General features: G+C 35.2%; 1 protein-coding gene across 1 annotated transcript in view; it reads left to right on the top strand.

Moving 5' to 3' along the window:
* LOC129987936 (caskin-2-like) overlaps window positions 1-15,669 on the top strand; it is a 357,174-nt gene that overhangs the window by 21,194 nt on the left and 320,311 nt on the right. The window lies entirely within an intron of this gene.

Raw genomic sequence — 15,669 nt, 5'->3', positions numbered from 1 at the left:
ATGGATAAACTTATTTGAGTTTTCAACCTTATCTTCCTGCTTATTTTGTGATATCGTTATATAATTAAAAGGCAATTCCTAAATCATTTTTAGATTTTATTTCTAATTTGTACAGAGAATATACCTTTTATCGACACAATGTATATACTATGTCTTTTATTTAATCTTACTGCACCACGAATTTTGTATTTTGTTATAAATATGTATACTTAAAATCAACAATCATGGAGTTCCTTAATGACTTTAGTTCCTCATAATTTCAAGGAAATAGTTCCATTTTTACATCAAGATTATTTGTCCAAACCCTGGTGAGCACGGCGTAGCGTACGAATTTGAAGGCAGAAATGAGAAAAATAAGAGCTTGAACAGTTGTGAAATTACAAAAACAGTGAAATCAGTGCACGATCGAATAAAAAATTATTATATAAAATTATATATCTTCGCTCAGTTTCTTCATCTTGTATACATATGTATATAATCTAACAGATAAAACACGATATAAATAATAATATTTTAAAGCATTCCTGCACAATGAACATAAACTGACATAATCGGTTGGCTGCGTTATAGTTTTATTTTTCGATAACTTTCGAAATGGGAGTAGTAGGGGAAGAGAAGCATCTTGATAACTTATCTCTCATGTGAAATAGAAATTGGCGAAATCGTACCGGCACCTGAAGTTCCGTGACTGGTTTCCCCTTATTATTTTAAATAGATTATTGATATAATAATATAGTTTACTTGTCACATTTATATCTTAGAAACTCTTTAAATACGGCTTTCGAAATTATTTACGATCAGTTTTTTTTTTTTTTTTTTTTTTTTTACTGTTTCCATCAGTACCCCACCCCCCATCCCAACATTTCATTAAAAAATTTTTTTGATCCATCATTTCTTTTCTTACGGACGTATTCTTTAAAGAAAAAGCAAAAGGAGAAAATCCTGCGATTCGGACCGAAGGGGAGACTGAACAGTTAAATGTGCCATTGGCTCAGCATTATGATATTCGTCGAAATAGACTTTGAGGCCCCTATAGATTTCAAGGCACAAGGCGACTGCCTCTACCGCCTGTGCATAAAACCCCACTGATTGCAGAACAATTTTGAGACAGAGTAAAACCATAAAAAAACGCTGTGATACCATTACGGTTGCAGCTATGCTAGTAATAACTGATTTATTTTTCTGAATATAAACAATTTCTTCAAGATTGAAGAAATTTCTTCAATTCTATTGGTAGCAAATTTTCTATCTTCTTACAAGAGAAGTACATGATTTTTTTTAACTTTTTATTTATTACCATTATCACTATTTTATATATTATCCATTATATTTTATATATAGAATTATATTTTTTACAATATAATCCCTCACAATCTAAGTGACAAAAATAAATTGGGTTTTTCCGCTGGATTGGTATGAAAGTGTGGAAAGGGAGTGCGATGTCATTTTCTTTATGGCTAAAGATTAAGATGTGTACACTAAAATATTTTTCGCTAATAGAGCTGAACTAAATTTTGCGAAGAAGTTCTGTCTTAGATTAGGAGGCAACGTTTATATTTATAAAATGGAGTTCGTGACAAACGCAGTTCTTAAAAAAAAATTTCTACAATAGGAAGTATACAAGCCATATGATGACCACGGCGAATACGCCCAGAAGGGAATCAGTCTGGCCGTACAAGTGTAGCGCAAAGCATATTTTAATGTAATGCGCTATTGAGTTAAGTTTGCTCATTTAGCATTTTTAGAGACACTCGCGATAAAATCCGCGTGACAGCCAGTTTAACGAAAGAATACGGAGCTTATTTCATTCAATCTCTAATCAATCTACCGAAAAAAAAGGGACTTATCATAAATGTGCATCATACATGTAAAGGCGACTCAAAAAGAGGAACGAGCTTTTATTCTCGTCAATATTACGTTTAGACGCATGTTTCTAACGACAGTTTCATTATGAAAGATGGCAATTTTATTTTAATTCTGTGGAGATAGATGGTAGAAAATTTGAAAAATGAACTTTTTCTTGCAGCCCCCAGAAGTCAGAGAATGAAAATGGTTTTAGTACATTTATTGATGCACGTGTCAAGTTCCTCGAGTCTGTCTGCAAAATGTGTAGGGATTTGCATACTATTCATTTAGAGGGAGTTATTGCAAGTTTAGATGAATCTTCAGAAATATTTAATAAATATTTCAGAAATGCAAATCTATTCAATACAAAAGAATTGTCATATGTAAATGCATCATGCAAACTGGACGAATGAAAAGAAATTCATTGCTCATGTATTGTTGTAGTTCACTTCATAAGGAAGATAATCTTAAGAAATTGAACATTTAAAATATTTCGGGAAAGACTGCAGTTTCGAACGAGGGAATTATGCAGTCTGGTTATCTGGCAACTCTGTAGTGATATTGTGAAGCTGTCTTAAAAAAATGACGCATTTTAACAGCATGGAATGTTTTGAAAGTCTGATTATTTATTCTGTATTTAGTCATAAGACATCTGCTTGCATATGTAAGTGTTGAAGAATGTCATCCTATAGAAGTATAGAAAATTTGAAAATTTTTTGTAAACATTTCAGTTAGTCCTGAAATTGACAACTAAAGATTCATTCAAACAATAGTCAAAATGGACCACTTTTTCACAATGTGAAAAAATGGTCCAAATCAAGTTGCGTTTTAATATCTTTGTAAATTTTGTGGATAGAAGTCAGAATCGCATCGTTGATTATCAAAGAAACATTTTATTAATTCCCTTTTTTACTCTTTCGAAGCTGTATAAAAATGTAATTTTTAATTAAAGTATGTGTCTAGATAGAGTTTTTAAAGAAATAACACTTGTTTCATTTTTTAGAGATTCTCTTTAGTGTACAGATCTTTAGAGTGAGATGGGCAGATTTCTGACGAAATAAATATCGGTATAAAAACCAAACATTTTAAGAATTGCAAATTCCAAAAAGCAATTTTTGCATTCCCTCTTCTCCTTTCTTCACTTTCAATGGCGAGAAATTCATGCGCATTGCAGGTAGTTGTCTTGTCTCTTAAAAAGGGTTAATAAAAAATATTCTGATGGAATAGATTGTTGTTTCGAAAACACCAAAAAGTTTATTTTAATTTTGGTCTGATTGTATGATGCGGGATTAGATTTCTATTTTAGAAGGTTATTTCATCATTTAGGTCAATATCTCACTATTTTCGGTCTCATGATCATTTTGGTAATATTGTGCACAAAAATTGCGAATACAGTATATTCCTGAGTATCCGGTTCGCGACTATCCAGCTTCTGTACTATCCGGCCTAGTTGTTTTTATCATAATTAAATGAAGAAGGCAAGGTGTTGCAGAAGCAATAATTTATTAAGGACTTGTTCAAAACCTAAAAACTGTAAGTTTTAACTCTTATCTTAGGATCACTTTTCATATCTGTGTAATCATTTATCAGTGACAAATAAAATCAGTTCGAGTCAGTTTTCTTGAGAATTAGGGATACGATTTATTTTAACGTTTCATTTATATTTCCACCATTTATGTTAGACATTATAGAGTTTATGCTAAAATGTGAATAGTTTATATCCTTTAACTTGCGTTTTCTCTAATAAATTCTAGAAACGTGCAGTGCACTGTGTAACAAATATGAAAAAACCAGTACAGTCTTCTGTTTTACCGCGATACGTCACTGCTTACTGCTTCTATGATTCACCGGGTCGCGTTCACTATTTACGCGGCTGAAGATAAATGAAGGGCTTAGTGCTCAATAAGAAGCCAGAAAATATGTATTATAACCTTGAGTTTTGGTAGTGGTGAGTCTTCTTGTATTGGGGGGCAAAGAAATAAGTCCATAGAACTTATGGCTTATCCGGTCTGCCTTTCCGCTACATTAGGCCGGATACTCGGAAATGTACCATATTAATATAATGGTCACATTTGGGAACGAGGACAGTAAAATAGTGGCTGTGCTTTTTATAACTTTGCAATGTATGGTGCTCTAAATTAAGAATGCGGCTGTATAAGAAATTGCTGGCTCGATATCTGTAAGAGGCAAACAAATCTTGTCGGAACAACCAGTTAAACCGAGAGAGGCAGTCAAAGTTCAGAGTAAATGAATTTTTGAAGATGTGAATAAAAAGTAATTAATATATATATATCTCGGAGAAAAAACAACATGCACAAGTTAACACTTTATTAGAGTGAGCTTTTTATTTTGAGTTTGGCATGCTTTTTGCCGCCGTAATCGTTTAGCTCAGAAATAGTTCCTGAGCGTAGCTCTTATGAGACCGACTCTCGCGACCACACTTGAAACTCGGTTGATTTGAATACGATTGCAGAATCAAATGAACGGTTTCTTTTTTTCCCTCAGACCTTTCCATCCTTCCCACACTCCTTGGAGGAGCGGTTCTTGACGGAAAAGAGGACGCGGAAGCGTTTTCGGAAGGGGGGGGGGTTGCAATCGATGGAAAATTGCTGTGAAAGCTAACTACTCATTGGTGTGTGCCGGGATTGATCTTTTCCCCTTTTCACAAATCCCATCTCGCGCGGGCCCTGATTATTGATTTCGCGCTCCCCCGGAATCTCGCAAGGTTGGCACTTCCTGCAGTCGGCGGCGCTTATTACACACGCTCATCTGAATATTCGTTGGCCCTTATGACTTTTCATTCCTACATTTTTTTTTTTTTTTCGTTTCTTTTCAAAGTTTGTTTGCTTGCAAAGCGTCGGTTTTTGTTTGTGTTCCGTGTCGGTACAAGATGAAAGCAGTTCTGTTGTGATGTTGTTTGACTGTGATCGATAAAATTGTTGAGCTGAATTGATTTCATTTTAATAACAATTTGGGCGCTGAAAAAGGCCGGCGTCCAATGATAAGAAATTATAGTTGTCGTGTGAAAAAGTGACTCCTTTTTTCTTGTTGTTTTCTTTAATGTTAAACAAGTTTTGCCTTTTATTTCTATATTCTTTAGGGAAAAAAAAACTATTACAATTTTATAAAAAAAAATAAAACCAAAGGACGGTGGAACAGTTATGAGCGGTCGTGCTGTTCACTTGTGTTAAGAAACCAATTCCATGAAAATTCTTTTCAAGATGAGCCGTCATTTCAAAGGAACAACTATCGCCTGAATTAGTCATTCGGATTCTTCAGAACACGAAATCGAAGACAAATAATAAGTCATTGTTGAACATTGCCCCCTTTTTTTGTTTTTTTTCCCTATCATATTTATTACGTTTTTTTTTTTTTTTAATGTGATTATGTATCTTGAGCAATTTTCTTTTTTGGATGAAATAGTTCTGAATCTCCAGATTCCGCCAATTTGGTAATGGAGTTGTTTCGAAGCCCTTTTCTGCTTAAATATCAGTTTAGCCATCTGTTTAACACAGTGTTTCATTTCTTTTTATTCATAGTCATGCTAAAGTCACATCAAATATCTTAAATATTAAGGGGTTATCATTCAGCTTTTGTTTCTTAATTTTTTACCTATTTCATGAATGCGAAATTCGCCCTCTTATTTCATTTTGGAATTTGCGGTACATTTGGTAAAAGGAAGCATGTTGTGACGTCACTACACATTGACTAATGACATGTGCAGAGAACGCTTGTGACGTAACTGCTACGTTACATAAATGGCTTCATTGAGAGTCCTGACATTAGCTGATGATCATTGGAACTTTAAAGTATAAATATTTGTACTGGAATGACCCCCCCCCCTCAAGATTTTAGTTCAGAATTGAGATAAATCTTAGTGTAAACTCATCTTTTTCCCCATCTTTTTATTTCCAGCTGAGGGTATGTTCCGTGTCATCACTGCATCGAATACTCGTGCTAATCTAAGTTGAAAATTCCTCTCTTATGCATGACATCATTCAAAATGGATTGTTCTGCTGACGGAGAAAGCCGAGGAAAACTTTCTCACGCCAGTATTCGATTCTTGATAAGAAGGGATGTTTGTTCTGTCCTTCAGTCTTTGTTTCGAGATTATTTTTTGTTTGTTGTTGATTGATTATACTTTATTCTGTTCGATATCTGTATTGAGTAACTTCATGAATAGTGAAACAATGTTTCATCTCAGAAATCATTTGTGGGTTTATTTTGCTATTTTTATTTATTTATTTGTCGCTTGCAAAAAAGAAAGTTTCGCGCCTTATATAAGTCATAGTGCAGCGAATGAACAAATTTTCGAAAGAAATTCACTATCTTTATGAAATCATGCCATTTGGGATATTAACACTTAGGAGTTTGGCGCCATTGCATTTTATATGGATAGTTATCACCACGTACGTACGCCAGCAGCACACAGTTAGCTTTAACTTTTACCGATACTGAAATAATGCCAGTAATGACCTATTCGCATGAATCTAAAACTGAAGCGAGTTGTGTGATGTAATTGATATTTCATTGCGTCTTGGATTTTAATGTAGCATTGGGTGATGAGTTCCGGCGAAATGCTTGAAAAAGTCTTAGCCTCCCCCCCCCCCTCCCATCGGTTTTAAATCGTTCGTAATAAATTGTAGAGTTCAGATTGAGCCACCTTATAAAAGATTTTGCAAAATCGAGCGAGAATTTATCTTGAAGAATGATTCATGAAACTGGGGTCTGCTCTTTGGTTGCGATCTGCCTTAAATGGAAAGTTGTTTTGCTGAGTTTTATTTTATGAAAGGAGTGGAAAGGTGGGGGGGGGGAGATGAAGAAAGCGCCTTTAGAAACAAAGTGGACGATATTGGATGGATATATTTTATTTTAGTTATAACAATGAATTGAAATGAACGGGAAAGAATAAATTTATGAAATATAAAAGGCGAGAGAGAAACATTATGTTATTGTGAAACTGTGCGACGGTATTTTCGCAACACTCTTAAATTCGTGGAAATAATTTTAAAAAAGGGAAAAAATTGCTTAATGGCATCTGTAGAAGTAAATCAAAAATCATTCAACTGTATTCCTTTGTGTTTTGTGGGTGAAAATCCCTAGCGACAACTTACTGGTTAGTAAATACTTAGCGATAACCTGGATTCCCAAACCGCTCCGTTAACCGTTTTCTGTCACAAAATGATAACCTATCATTTCTCCGAATGCCGTGCGCTATTCGCCTGCCAAACGTTTGATGGGCGCGTGACACATGAATTTCTGTCCATGGTCATTATCTAGTCTCGTTTCCTTCGACACAACAGAAGGCTTCAGTGTAACTCCCCTGGGTCGGGTGTTTGGATTGTAAAATCACGGCGGTGTGCGAGATTTTAGAGGGGCAGATCAAGAACATGCTCTCATCCTTTAAACTCGAACGATTATGTAAGCTTTAGTTCTGATTTTTTAGGCTGTTGGTGAAGAATGATGTCGTATGGTAACAAGCTGTAAAATTGAACTGTGATTTTTGATTCATTTGTTTTAGTAGCAAAATGAAAGGGATATAAATTATTCAAAAAACATTATTCAAAAAAATTTACACGTTAAATGAAGGGGGGGGGGATGGATGAGTTTAGTATGTGGGGATGCTCTTTTACTAGAGAACTTACGGATCTAGAAATGGCAAGAGACCAAAACGTGAGCTTATGAAAGCAGCCGGAAGTTTTATTAATGTTAACAGTAAATCCGATTAAAGCAGACTCAGTCAGTTCATTCAATTTTCTTTCCATTCGCTTTTCGAAATATTGCAAACAAATATTTGAGCGTCTTGGGTTCCAGTATCTTGGGATAAGAACCCTTTATTATCAAATTGTGTTTGATGAAGTTAGCGCGAGCTTATCGATCAATGCCAATGGGGATTAGCTTTTATATAATGAGTATTTGATGGTAGTTAATTATGATACACACACACAAAAAAACTGGTGTCATGGATTTTTAGTTATTATATTTAAGCACTTTTCACACCATTTTCAACACTTGGATCCCCCCTTCATTTCCCTTCTAGGTTGTTGTGCATTCGAAACAATCCTGTTTTTTAACACTGTACGCTTTGCATCCTCTCCTTCCTTCCCTCGGGTGTATTCATCCCAATTTTAGCCTCATTCCCTTCCCCAGATGAAAAAGACTCGCTCTGGCAGGCCGAGTGTCGGGGATGTTATGTTTGGCGAGCACCACTTAAAACATCTCTGCGGGAAGGTTCACTGGGGTCAATGGGTTCGAATCGGTCTGTGCCCAAAGTAAGGCCCTGGAGGGGTGAGGATGGCGAATCCTCCGCATGAGTTTATCTGGAAACGGTTATGGCTCTTTCTTCCCCATCTCACATATATCCCCTTGTATCGACACTTGAAATGTGCTGGCTTGCAGGGGCGTGCTAAGGGGGCGGCTTTTATGGGCGCAAATATCTTGACTGGAAGCTGATAGTCTTCAGATAGGGAAAGCTATAATGGTATATCTCTTGCCGCTTGAAATGCAAGTGCCTCTAGATCTTGTTCTGACTGGGATTTCATGTTTCATGGCAATCAGGATTGGGAATTCTTTCCTTCTTGATGACAACATGTCGCATTTGCCAAAACTGTATTTTGATTGTTTTGAAAATGACATTGATAATGTCCGAGTGGATGAATTGTTCTCGTTTATATAATACTATACTTCTAATAAAATTTGAAATTGTTTAGTCATGCAGATTCATAGTGAAAATAATCCCGATTGATTTGTATTAATGTTCCACAAAGTATTTGTAAACTGAAGATTGACACTTTTTTAGATTATTATCCAATACTTAAAATTAAAAAAAAATGTCAGATTACTTTTAACCAACATGCAAATTAAGTGTAAAATACTTAAACTGTTTTTAAATTTAAAACAGTTTCAGTGATTAGTTTGGTTAGAGTGTGAAATTCTTCTTTTTAAAAAAAAGAGTAAGATTCATGAAATCGTAGAATAGATGTTCAAAACTTTTGACTGCTTTAATAAATAACTAATTTTTGATTCGAATGTAATAAGAAAGATTAAAATGCTCTAATAATTCTGAATAATAAACAGTTATGTTCCATTTTTGAAATGTTATTGAATGCGCTGCAATATAATAAAGAAACAGTAAGATTATTTGTATCGAAAATAAAATAATGGTAAAAACATTCGTCCTTTATAGAATTCTTGGATTGGTTTAGATGTGTCCGTGTTATGTAATCGTTCTTGTTCCGAGTGCTAGAATCCATACTATTTAACCCACTTTAGGAAAGCGGACTTTTTCAGCAATTTTTCGTTTTTTTCCTAGACGAAACGCTCATTCTTCTTTCGCAGTTATATAATTACGATGTGTGATCATTTGTGATGTAGATGTGAAATTCATTGTAAAAATATTGCTATTTGTTATAGAATGAAATTAAACTATACAGTAGTCCTACAAAATCAACTTTATATTTGAAATTAAAACCAAAGAACATTATATGAAATCTTTTACGATTTACATTAAATTGTACAAAAGATAATAAAAAGTATCGCATTTTTCGCCAAGAGTATTGACTTTTTGGGCTGTCACAAACAAGGACATCTTTTGAAATATGTAATGCATTTTTTTAAAATTTCCCCATGTTATTTGATAAGACTGCGAAACTTACTTTTAATTGATTCAGTATGCAATAAATGATTGTGAGTGCAAACTAAAAAATGTGTATGCTATGAAATAAAAGCGGAAACGACAATTTGCTTTGGTGTCAGTGCCTAAAGAAAGCGCTTTTTTTAAATAGTTAAACTTTTCCCTTGCAAAATTCATTTAGTTTCCAAATCAGTTATCCAAAACATTAAATGAAATCTCGTAAGCATTTGTCATTATTCAATGTGAAATAAGATTGCTGGTAATCATCATTTTCTTATCAGCTAATTTTTTTCACACAGAGAATGCTGAACCAAGTGGCTAAAATCGATTAAAGACCTTAACGCCGGCCTCCTAGCATAGGGGTAGTGCGTTTTGCCCGTGATCTGGGCGTCCTGGGTTCGAGTCCCGGTTCGGGCATGGATGCTCTTCATCTATTCTATTAGTGAGATGTGTGAATATGCCCCTCTGTAAAAAGGGGTTGTGCAAGCGAATGTGATGCGTGAGTACCTAAGACGCACTCTTGGCCCTAGTTGGCGCTACTAAAACAAGAGACGCTCCCTTGGCTTAAAATCGCCGACTTAATCAGCGAGCTTGTCCATGGCAAGTGTCTTTAGAAACAACAACAGCAACAAACATATAATGATCTTATAAGCACCATTTGGTTAGCTAAAAAGTTGATACCCTTCTTTGGTTAGCTTTGGTTTTCTCCTTTGGTTAGCTAAAAGTTTATTCTTGATCCCCTTCTGCGAAACTTTCCCTCATTCGTCTAATGAGGATATAAGGAAAAATCGTATCCAGGCAACCAACGGTCAAATGTTAAAGAGATTTGACCTAGGGACTTTTTGCATGTTAAGCGAGCACACTAATCAACACGAGCGCACTAACAGAGGCCGACCTAATTATATATTGTTATATAAATTACGTTGAAAAATCATTTTTGTTTTTGTTTTATAAGTGTTATAGTTATATTCTCGCTAAAAATTTCGGATAGGCCATGGCCTGCCTGTCACAGCTTAAATGTCACCTTTCTGGTTATAGTCAGTACTTAATAAATGAACAAAATAAGAAAGCACCCATTATCATTATTGTAAAATTACTCAAATTGAATAATACCTTACTTCTTTCTTATCATTGATATTAAGCCATTATGATAATATGGAAGACCTTAATTAATTAAATGAGTGACTAATTGTAGTGCGGAAAAAATCATTTTTAGAATTATTTCTCATCATATAAACTAATTAAGATCGCAATGAAAATCATCTTCATTGTAGTCACGTAACTTTCGTTTTTGCGTTCTTGGTTAGATCAGTCTTTCTCCAAGGTCCTTCATTGCATACCCCTCGACTTATCATCACTGCTCCACATATTCACAAACTCTCCCCCTCTTCTGTTATGTTTCATTCATCTATCAATGTCCACTATTTCAGCCTTTTTCACTCTGGATCCCTAAGACTATTTCTCATGCTCCTGAAGGCATGCATACCGCAGGTTGAGAAACTCTGGGTTAGATGTCAAAACGCGGTTGAAGTGATTAAGATTCTACTTTATTATTTCAAGCACTTGTCGCAAAAATGGAATAATCAGTGCTGTCATATGTCAAATAAAATGCAGATTTCTTTAAAAAGCATTAATAAACCTTTTAATACTGTTACAAAAGCCGTTTTTATAAGGTCGCTCGTGCTATGCGTTTTTTCTTAAAATGAATGAGTTGCTCGGGAATTTAACCTGTCTCTCCATCGCCTGCAATGCTTAACGGTGAATTTATATTCTATTCCTACAGTCCGGGAAAACTCTTCTTCCCAGAAGAGAAAGACGGCGGTGATCATTGGCCACCTCACTTTTCCGCTAGAAGAGAGCATCCAATTTTTCTAGGGCAAAAGAAAAAAAAAGACATTCTTGTGGGACTCTTCTCCCCCACGACGGTCCCTTGTGTAAAGTTGCACTTCTACACGTCCATTATGTTTGGCGTGTTTGTGCAGCGGCCGTAAAAAGAGAAGGGTTACGAGGATTTCTGTCGTTTCCCTCGAAATGGAATTCTGGGACGATCTTTTTGCTCCATTGCCCGCCTGCCCAATAGCAGGGGCCGTCGCCATACCTCACAATACTAAGATCGTGTTTACTTTAGCCAATTCGTTCAGAAAATATGTTCGTTGTTTCGAACATGTTTTTTTTTTTTTAATTTCTTTTTTAAACTTCGATGCTTTTCCCCCCCTCAAGAATCAGGGCCATGATGATCTGATAGCTTAGTCTCGACTTCGTTTGATGAATTAAAGACATAATTTCATTAAATGTCTACCATTTAGTATGGTTTGGATGTTCTGGATGGCGCGTCGTTAGCCGAGGAAATCCGACTTGAGAGAGCCTTCGTGTAATTTCAACGCGGAACTTATATCTGTCGCTGAGTGTCCCTTAGGTGAATAAAAACCCGAATGAAAGTTGCCTATATTGTCACCTTATTTCAAAAGAAAGTAATTATATTCCAGATTAATAACGCTTGTCGGCCGGCATCCTGGCCTAGGGGTAGCGCGTCTTTCCCTGTGATCTGGGTCTCAAGGGTTCGAATCCTGGTTCGAGTATGGTTGTTCTTTACCCTGTGTTCTATCTGTGAGGTGTGTGAAAGAGCCCCCCCCCCATCTGCAAAAAGGGGTTGTGCAAGCTAGTGTCATCTTCATCTTTTGATATTCACTGAAGAAAGCTCGATCGATGATCTCCATCAGAGCGTGTTATTTAACATTACTCTCTGTTAAATAAATTGATTCTGACAAATCATTTATCAAAATAATGGGTGGTTTTGCAAAAATAAAAGATGAGACGAAAGAAACGATTGGGCATAACATTTATTTGAAATTCTTAGCATAAAAAGCTTTGTCATGATCGAAAGACATTCTAAAGTCTTGCGAATAATTATCGTTAACCTGGCTTTCAAAAATTACGCAACTACATATACATTATTTTGTTCTGTAAAAAAATAAAAACCATTTAGACTCATTTTAAATCTTACGTATTAATCTTTTCTGGTAAAATAGCGAGTATAGCACGTCATTGGTTTTTCCTGGCACACAGCAAGATGATGAGCTATACTCATCGTGCGATTGAAGTTACTACTGAATATGATAATAAATTCCGTTTAAAATTTCTAGTGTACTCATCCGGCAGCACTTTTATTACTTATGCTGATATCGTAGATCATATTGTTTACCGTTAGATTGTCTCGGTACAAGTTATGGCCAAATCGTTGTTAGTCAGTGGACTTCATTCTTACAAACATTTAGCGTGAACATCTGTCTTACTAAAGAAAAAAAAAGAAAAAGAAAAACATGCTGTGAAATAAATACAGTAACGAATAAGAGTAATGCACACTATGAAGATCACTCATGGTGATTGGAGGGTTTCAGAAAAATCAGAAGAAATGAGCATACATTTACCTCATACTGATAATGAAACTAATCATAGTGAAATATTACCAAGAAGTTTTAAAACACGTTGAGCGAGTAATAAGTGATTTTAGTGAATGTTTAGTGTATTTGATGATGTATCTGGAGTCATAGATACATCATCAGAAGAATGGATTTGGAAGGAAATAGGTAATGTGCCTGAAATAACTAAGAAAATTATGGGAGTGTCCAGCGAAAGCGCGAAACCCTGCCAATTATCCGAAGTCATTAGAGGTTTTTGAAAAAGCGTTGAATCTGAACTTACAAATTACAATTATATCCATATCAATAATACAATTTTAATTAACAATATGTAAGAATTATAAAATAAACTAAATTTTCTTAAATAAAAATTAAATGGTTATTTCACGCACAGTTTTTCATTATTAAATCTTACTGGAAGGGGTCAACTGTGACTGAATTTGTCGAAACCTGAATAAACACAGTTATTTTTCTGAATGTGGGTGAGATGGACTGCTTGGCGCTCACATGCCACCGAGGAATTCACTCGCAGTTTCGCGTGCAAAGTATAAAGAATTCTTTGCGTGTTTAAAATAACGGACAGCTTTGCTCTGTGAATTTATACATCATAATTAAACTTGGAACATTCTTTTCGAAGTCTCACTTTTGTTTCGAGAAAAGTAGTTTGTTAAACTTCGATGCTTTCGCACGGGTTCTGTTCGCGGTGTTTTTAATGGAAATGGCGTGAAAGTCGTCGGAAGTCTGTTTTCTGTTTTATTTTTTGGTTTATTTCGCTTACATCTTTTCCGTCTACTCATCTTGCTTCATAGTTTTAACACTCCATGCACGGTCTTTTAGCTGAGAGAAGTATGCTCTACCACATAATTCTTTTGTTTTGATCAATATTTTATTGAATTGCCCTTCACTTCCAGAATATTTGCGATGGAATTGCAAACTATTTTATCAGGCTATCCCTCTTAGCCTGTTGCCATCTATTTCTTGTGTTAAAGCAGTTATTATCTGATTTCGGCTGATTATTATCTTTATTAGTGGAGTAATTTACTAATTTTTGTTTTTTGAAAAACGTATCAATTCTTTAACACTCTGACACATCGTTGATTGCCCTTATTTATTAATGACGATTTTTCCTCTAAATTCTTAAGTCAGTGTGAGAACACATGGACTTAATGGTTTTAGTGTTTAGAAACACTATCATACTGTCCCAGTCACGAAGTTGCAATCCTACCATCAAATAGTTGCAAGAGCAGAAGATATGTTATATATGTGACTCGTTTAAATTGCGGAATCGATTAAAAATTTCGCTAAACATAAATTTGTTGGTGTTTACAGTACAGTGATGGTCATAAGTAAATAGATGCCATTTGTCCGCGATAGATTTTTTTTTTTTTTTAAGTTTAGGAATTCCTTCTACCTCCTGATGCTACGGGAGATCTGAAATTCCGTCTGGGGACGAGCTCTTAAGCCGTGTTCCGATGACCTGTGGCCTTATTGATTTGGTCATAAATCTGCCAACTGACCCATTGTAGGACCATCCTCGAATGTGGACGTTGATCGGGAGCTTCCCACAAATTGTCCGTTAAATGAAAAGACATCAGAGAATCCAGGAAAACCTCAAGAAAGGGTAAGAGGGGAAAATATGCCTGTCTCCAGACACGCACAGATCCTCGGAACGGGGCTTTATCGATACAGAATGGGTAAGAGGCACATTGTATGACATTTAACTACAGCTGTCCGAAAATTGCATCATTACTGCAATGTGAACTTAAAGTACAATATCTCGTATTAAAATCTCCTGGTTTACTAATGCATTGGAATTTTCAGCTTCTTTTATATTAAAGTTTTTTTTTTCTTTTTTTTTATATTTATGCCCTAATTTTTTTTAATATTATGTCCATTGTTTTTTTTTTTTTTAAATTATACGTAAATTAAACTGCAATTTTCCATTTTTTTAAAATTTTATTCTTTTCTTTACCTAATAAATAATTTCATTTAATGAGCTTCCATGATCTAAGAACTGGATGATACTTTTTGAATGCAGATATCCTCCGAATGAAAACATAAGTGGAAAGAAATTCATCCATCCGTAAAATTTGCCAATCACACTGCATGCTTTTCCTTTCGCTGTCGTAAACCCTTTTCGCTGCATCACTTTTTTTTTAACGTCTGAGCGCTTGTTTCGTGGAATTTTTCTCAGTGCCCCCTCCCCTTTTTCCAGAAAGGGCCAGTTAATTAAAATACCTCAGTTTGCTCCGATAGCAGCTCGGGTAATTGCCGTGCTTTCTGAAATGATGCTCAAAATACCGTTCGCGCTAATTAAAGAGTTAGGCACATCGTTGATCTTTTTAATGTTTCGTGTTTCTTTTCTTCCTCCTCGTCAATGGTGGAGGCGCACTCAAGATTTTGTTGCTCTCGACAATGAATTGCTAATTGGGTTCCGAATAATGAACTGTGCGGCCCTGCTGTTTGAGACGCGCTGCCCGTGCGGCTGCTTTATAACATGGCAGGAGAAATTTGGGCTGGGGGTGGAGGGGAGTTTTATTTAAACGTTGATTTTTAATATTCATTTTTTTAAAGAATGAACTTTCATAATAAAATTCAATAATTTTGGAATAAAGATCTCTTGTTACTAAAACAGCTACAGCAATAATAACAAAAAAGATTACTTTAAGTAAGTAAATACGAATTAAAAATTTTTTTTAAAGCTTATTGTAAATAGATATGCTTATTGTAAATAATACTGATTTCTCTTTTTGCATCTAAACTATGTTTTAT

This window comes from Argiope bruennichi, chromosome 10 (genome assembly GCF_947563725.1).
Source record: "Argiope bruennichi chromosome 10, qqArgBrue1.1, whole genome shotgun sequence".
In the NCBI taxonomy this organism is placed as follows: domain Eukaryota; kingdom Metazoa; phylum Arthropoda; class Arachnida; order Araneae; family Araneidae; genus Argiope; species Argiope bruennichi.
The sequence above is the reverse complement of the archived record's forward strand: the minus strand, read 5'-3'. Positions and strand labels throughout refer to the sequence as shown.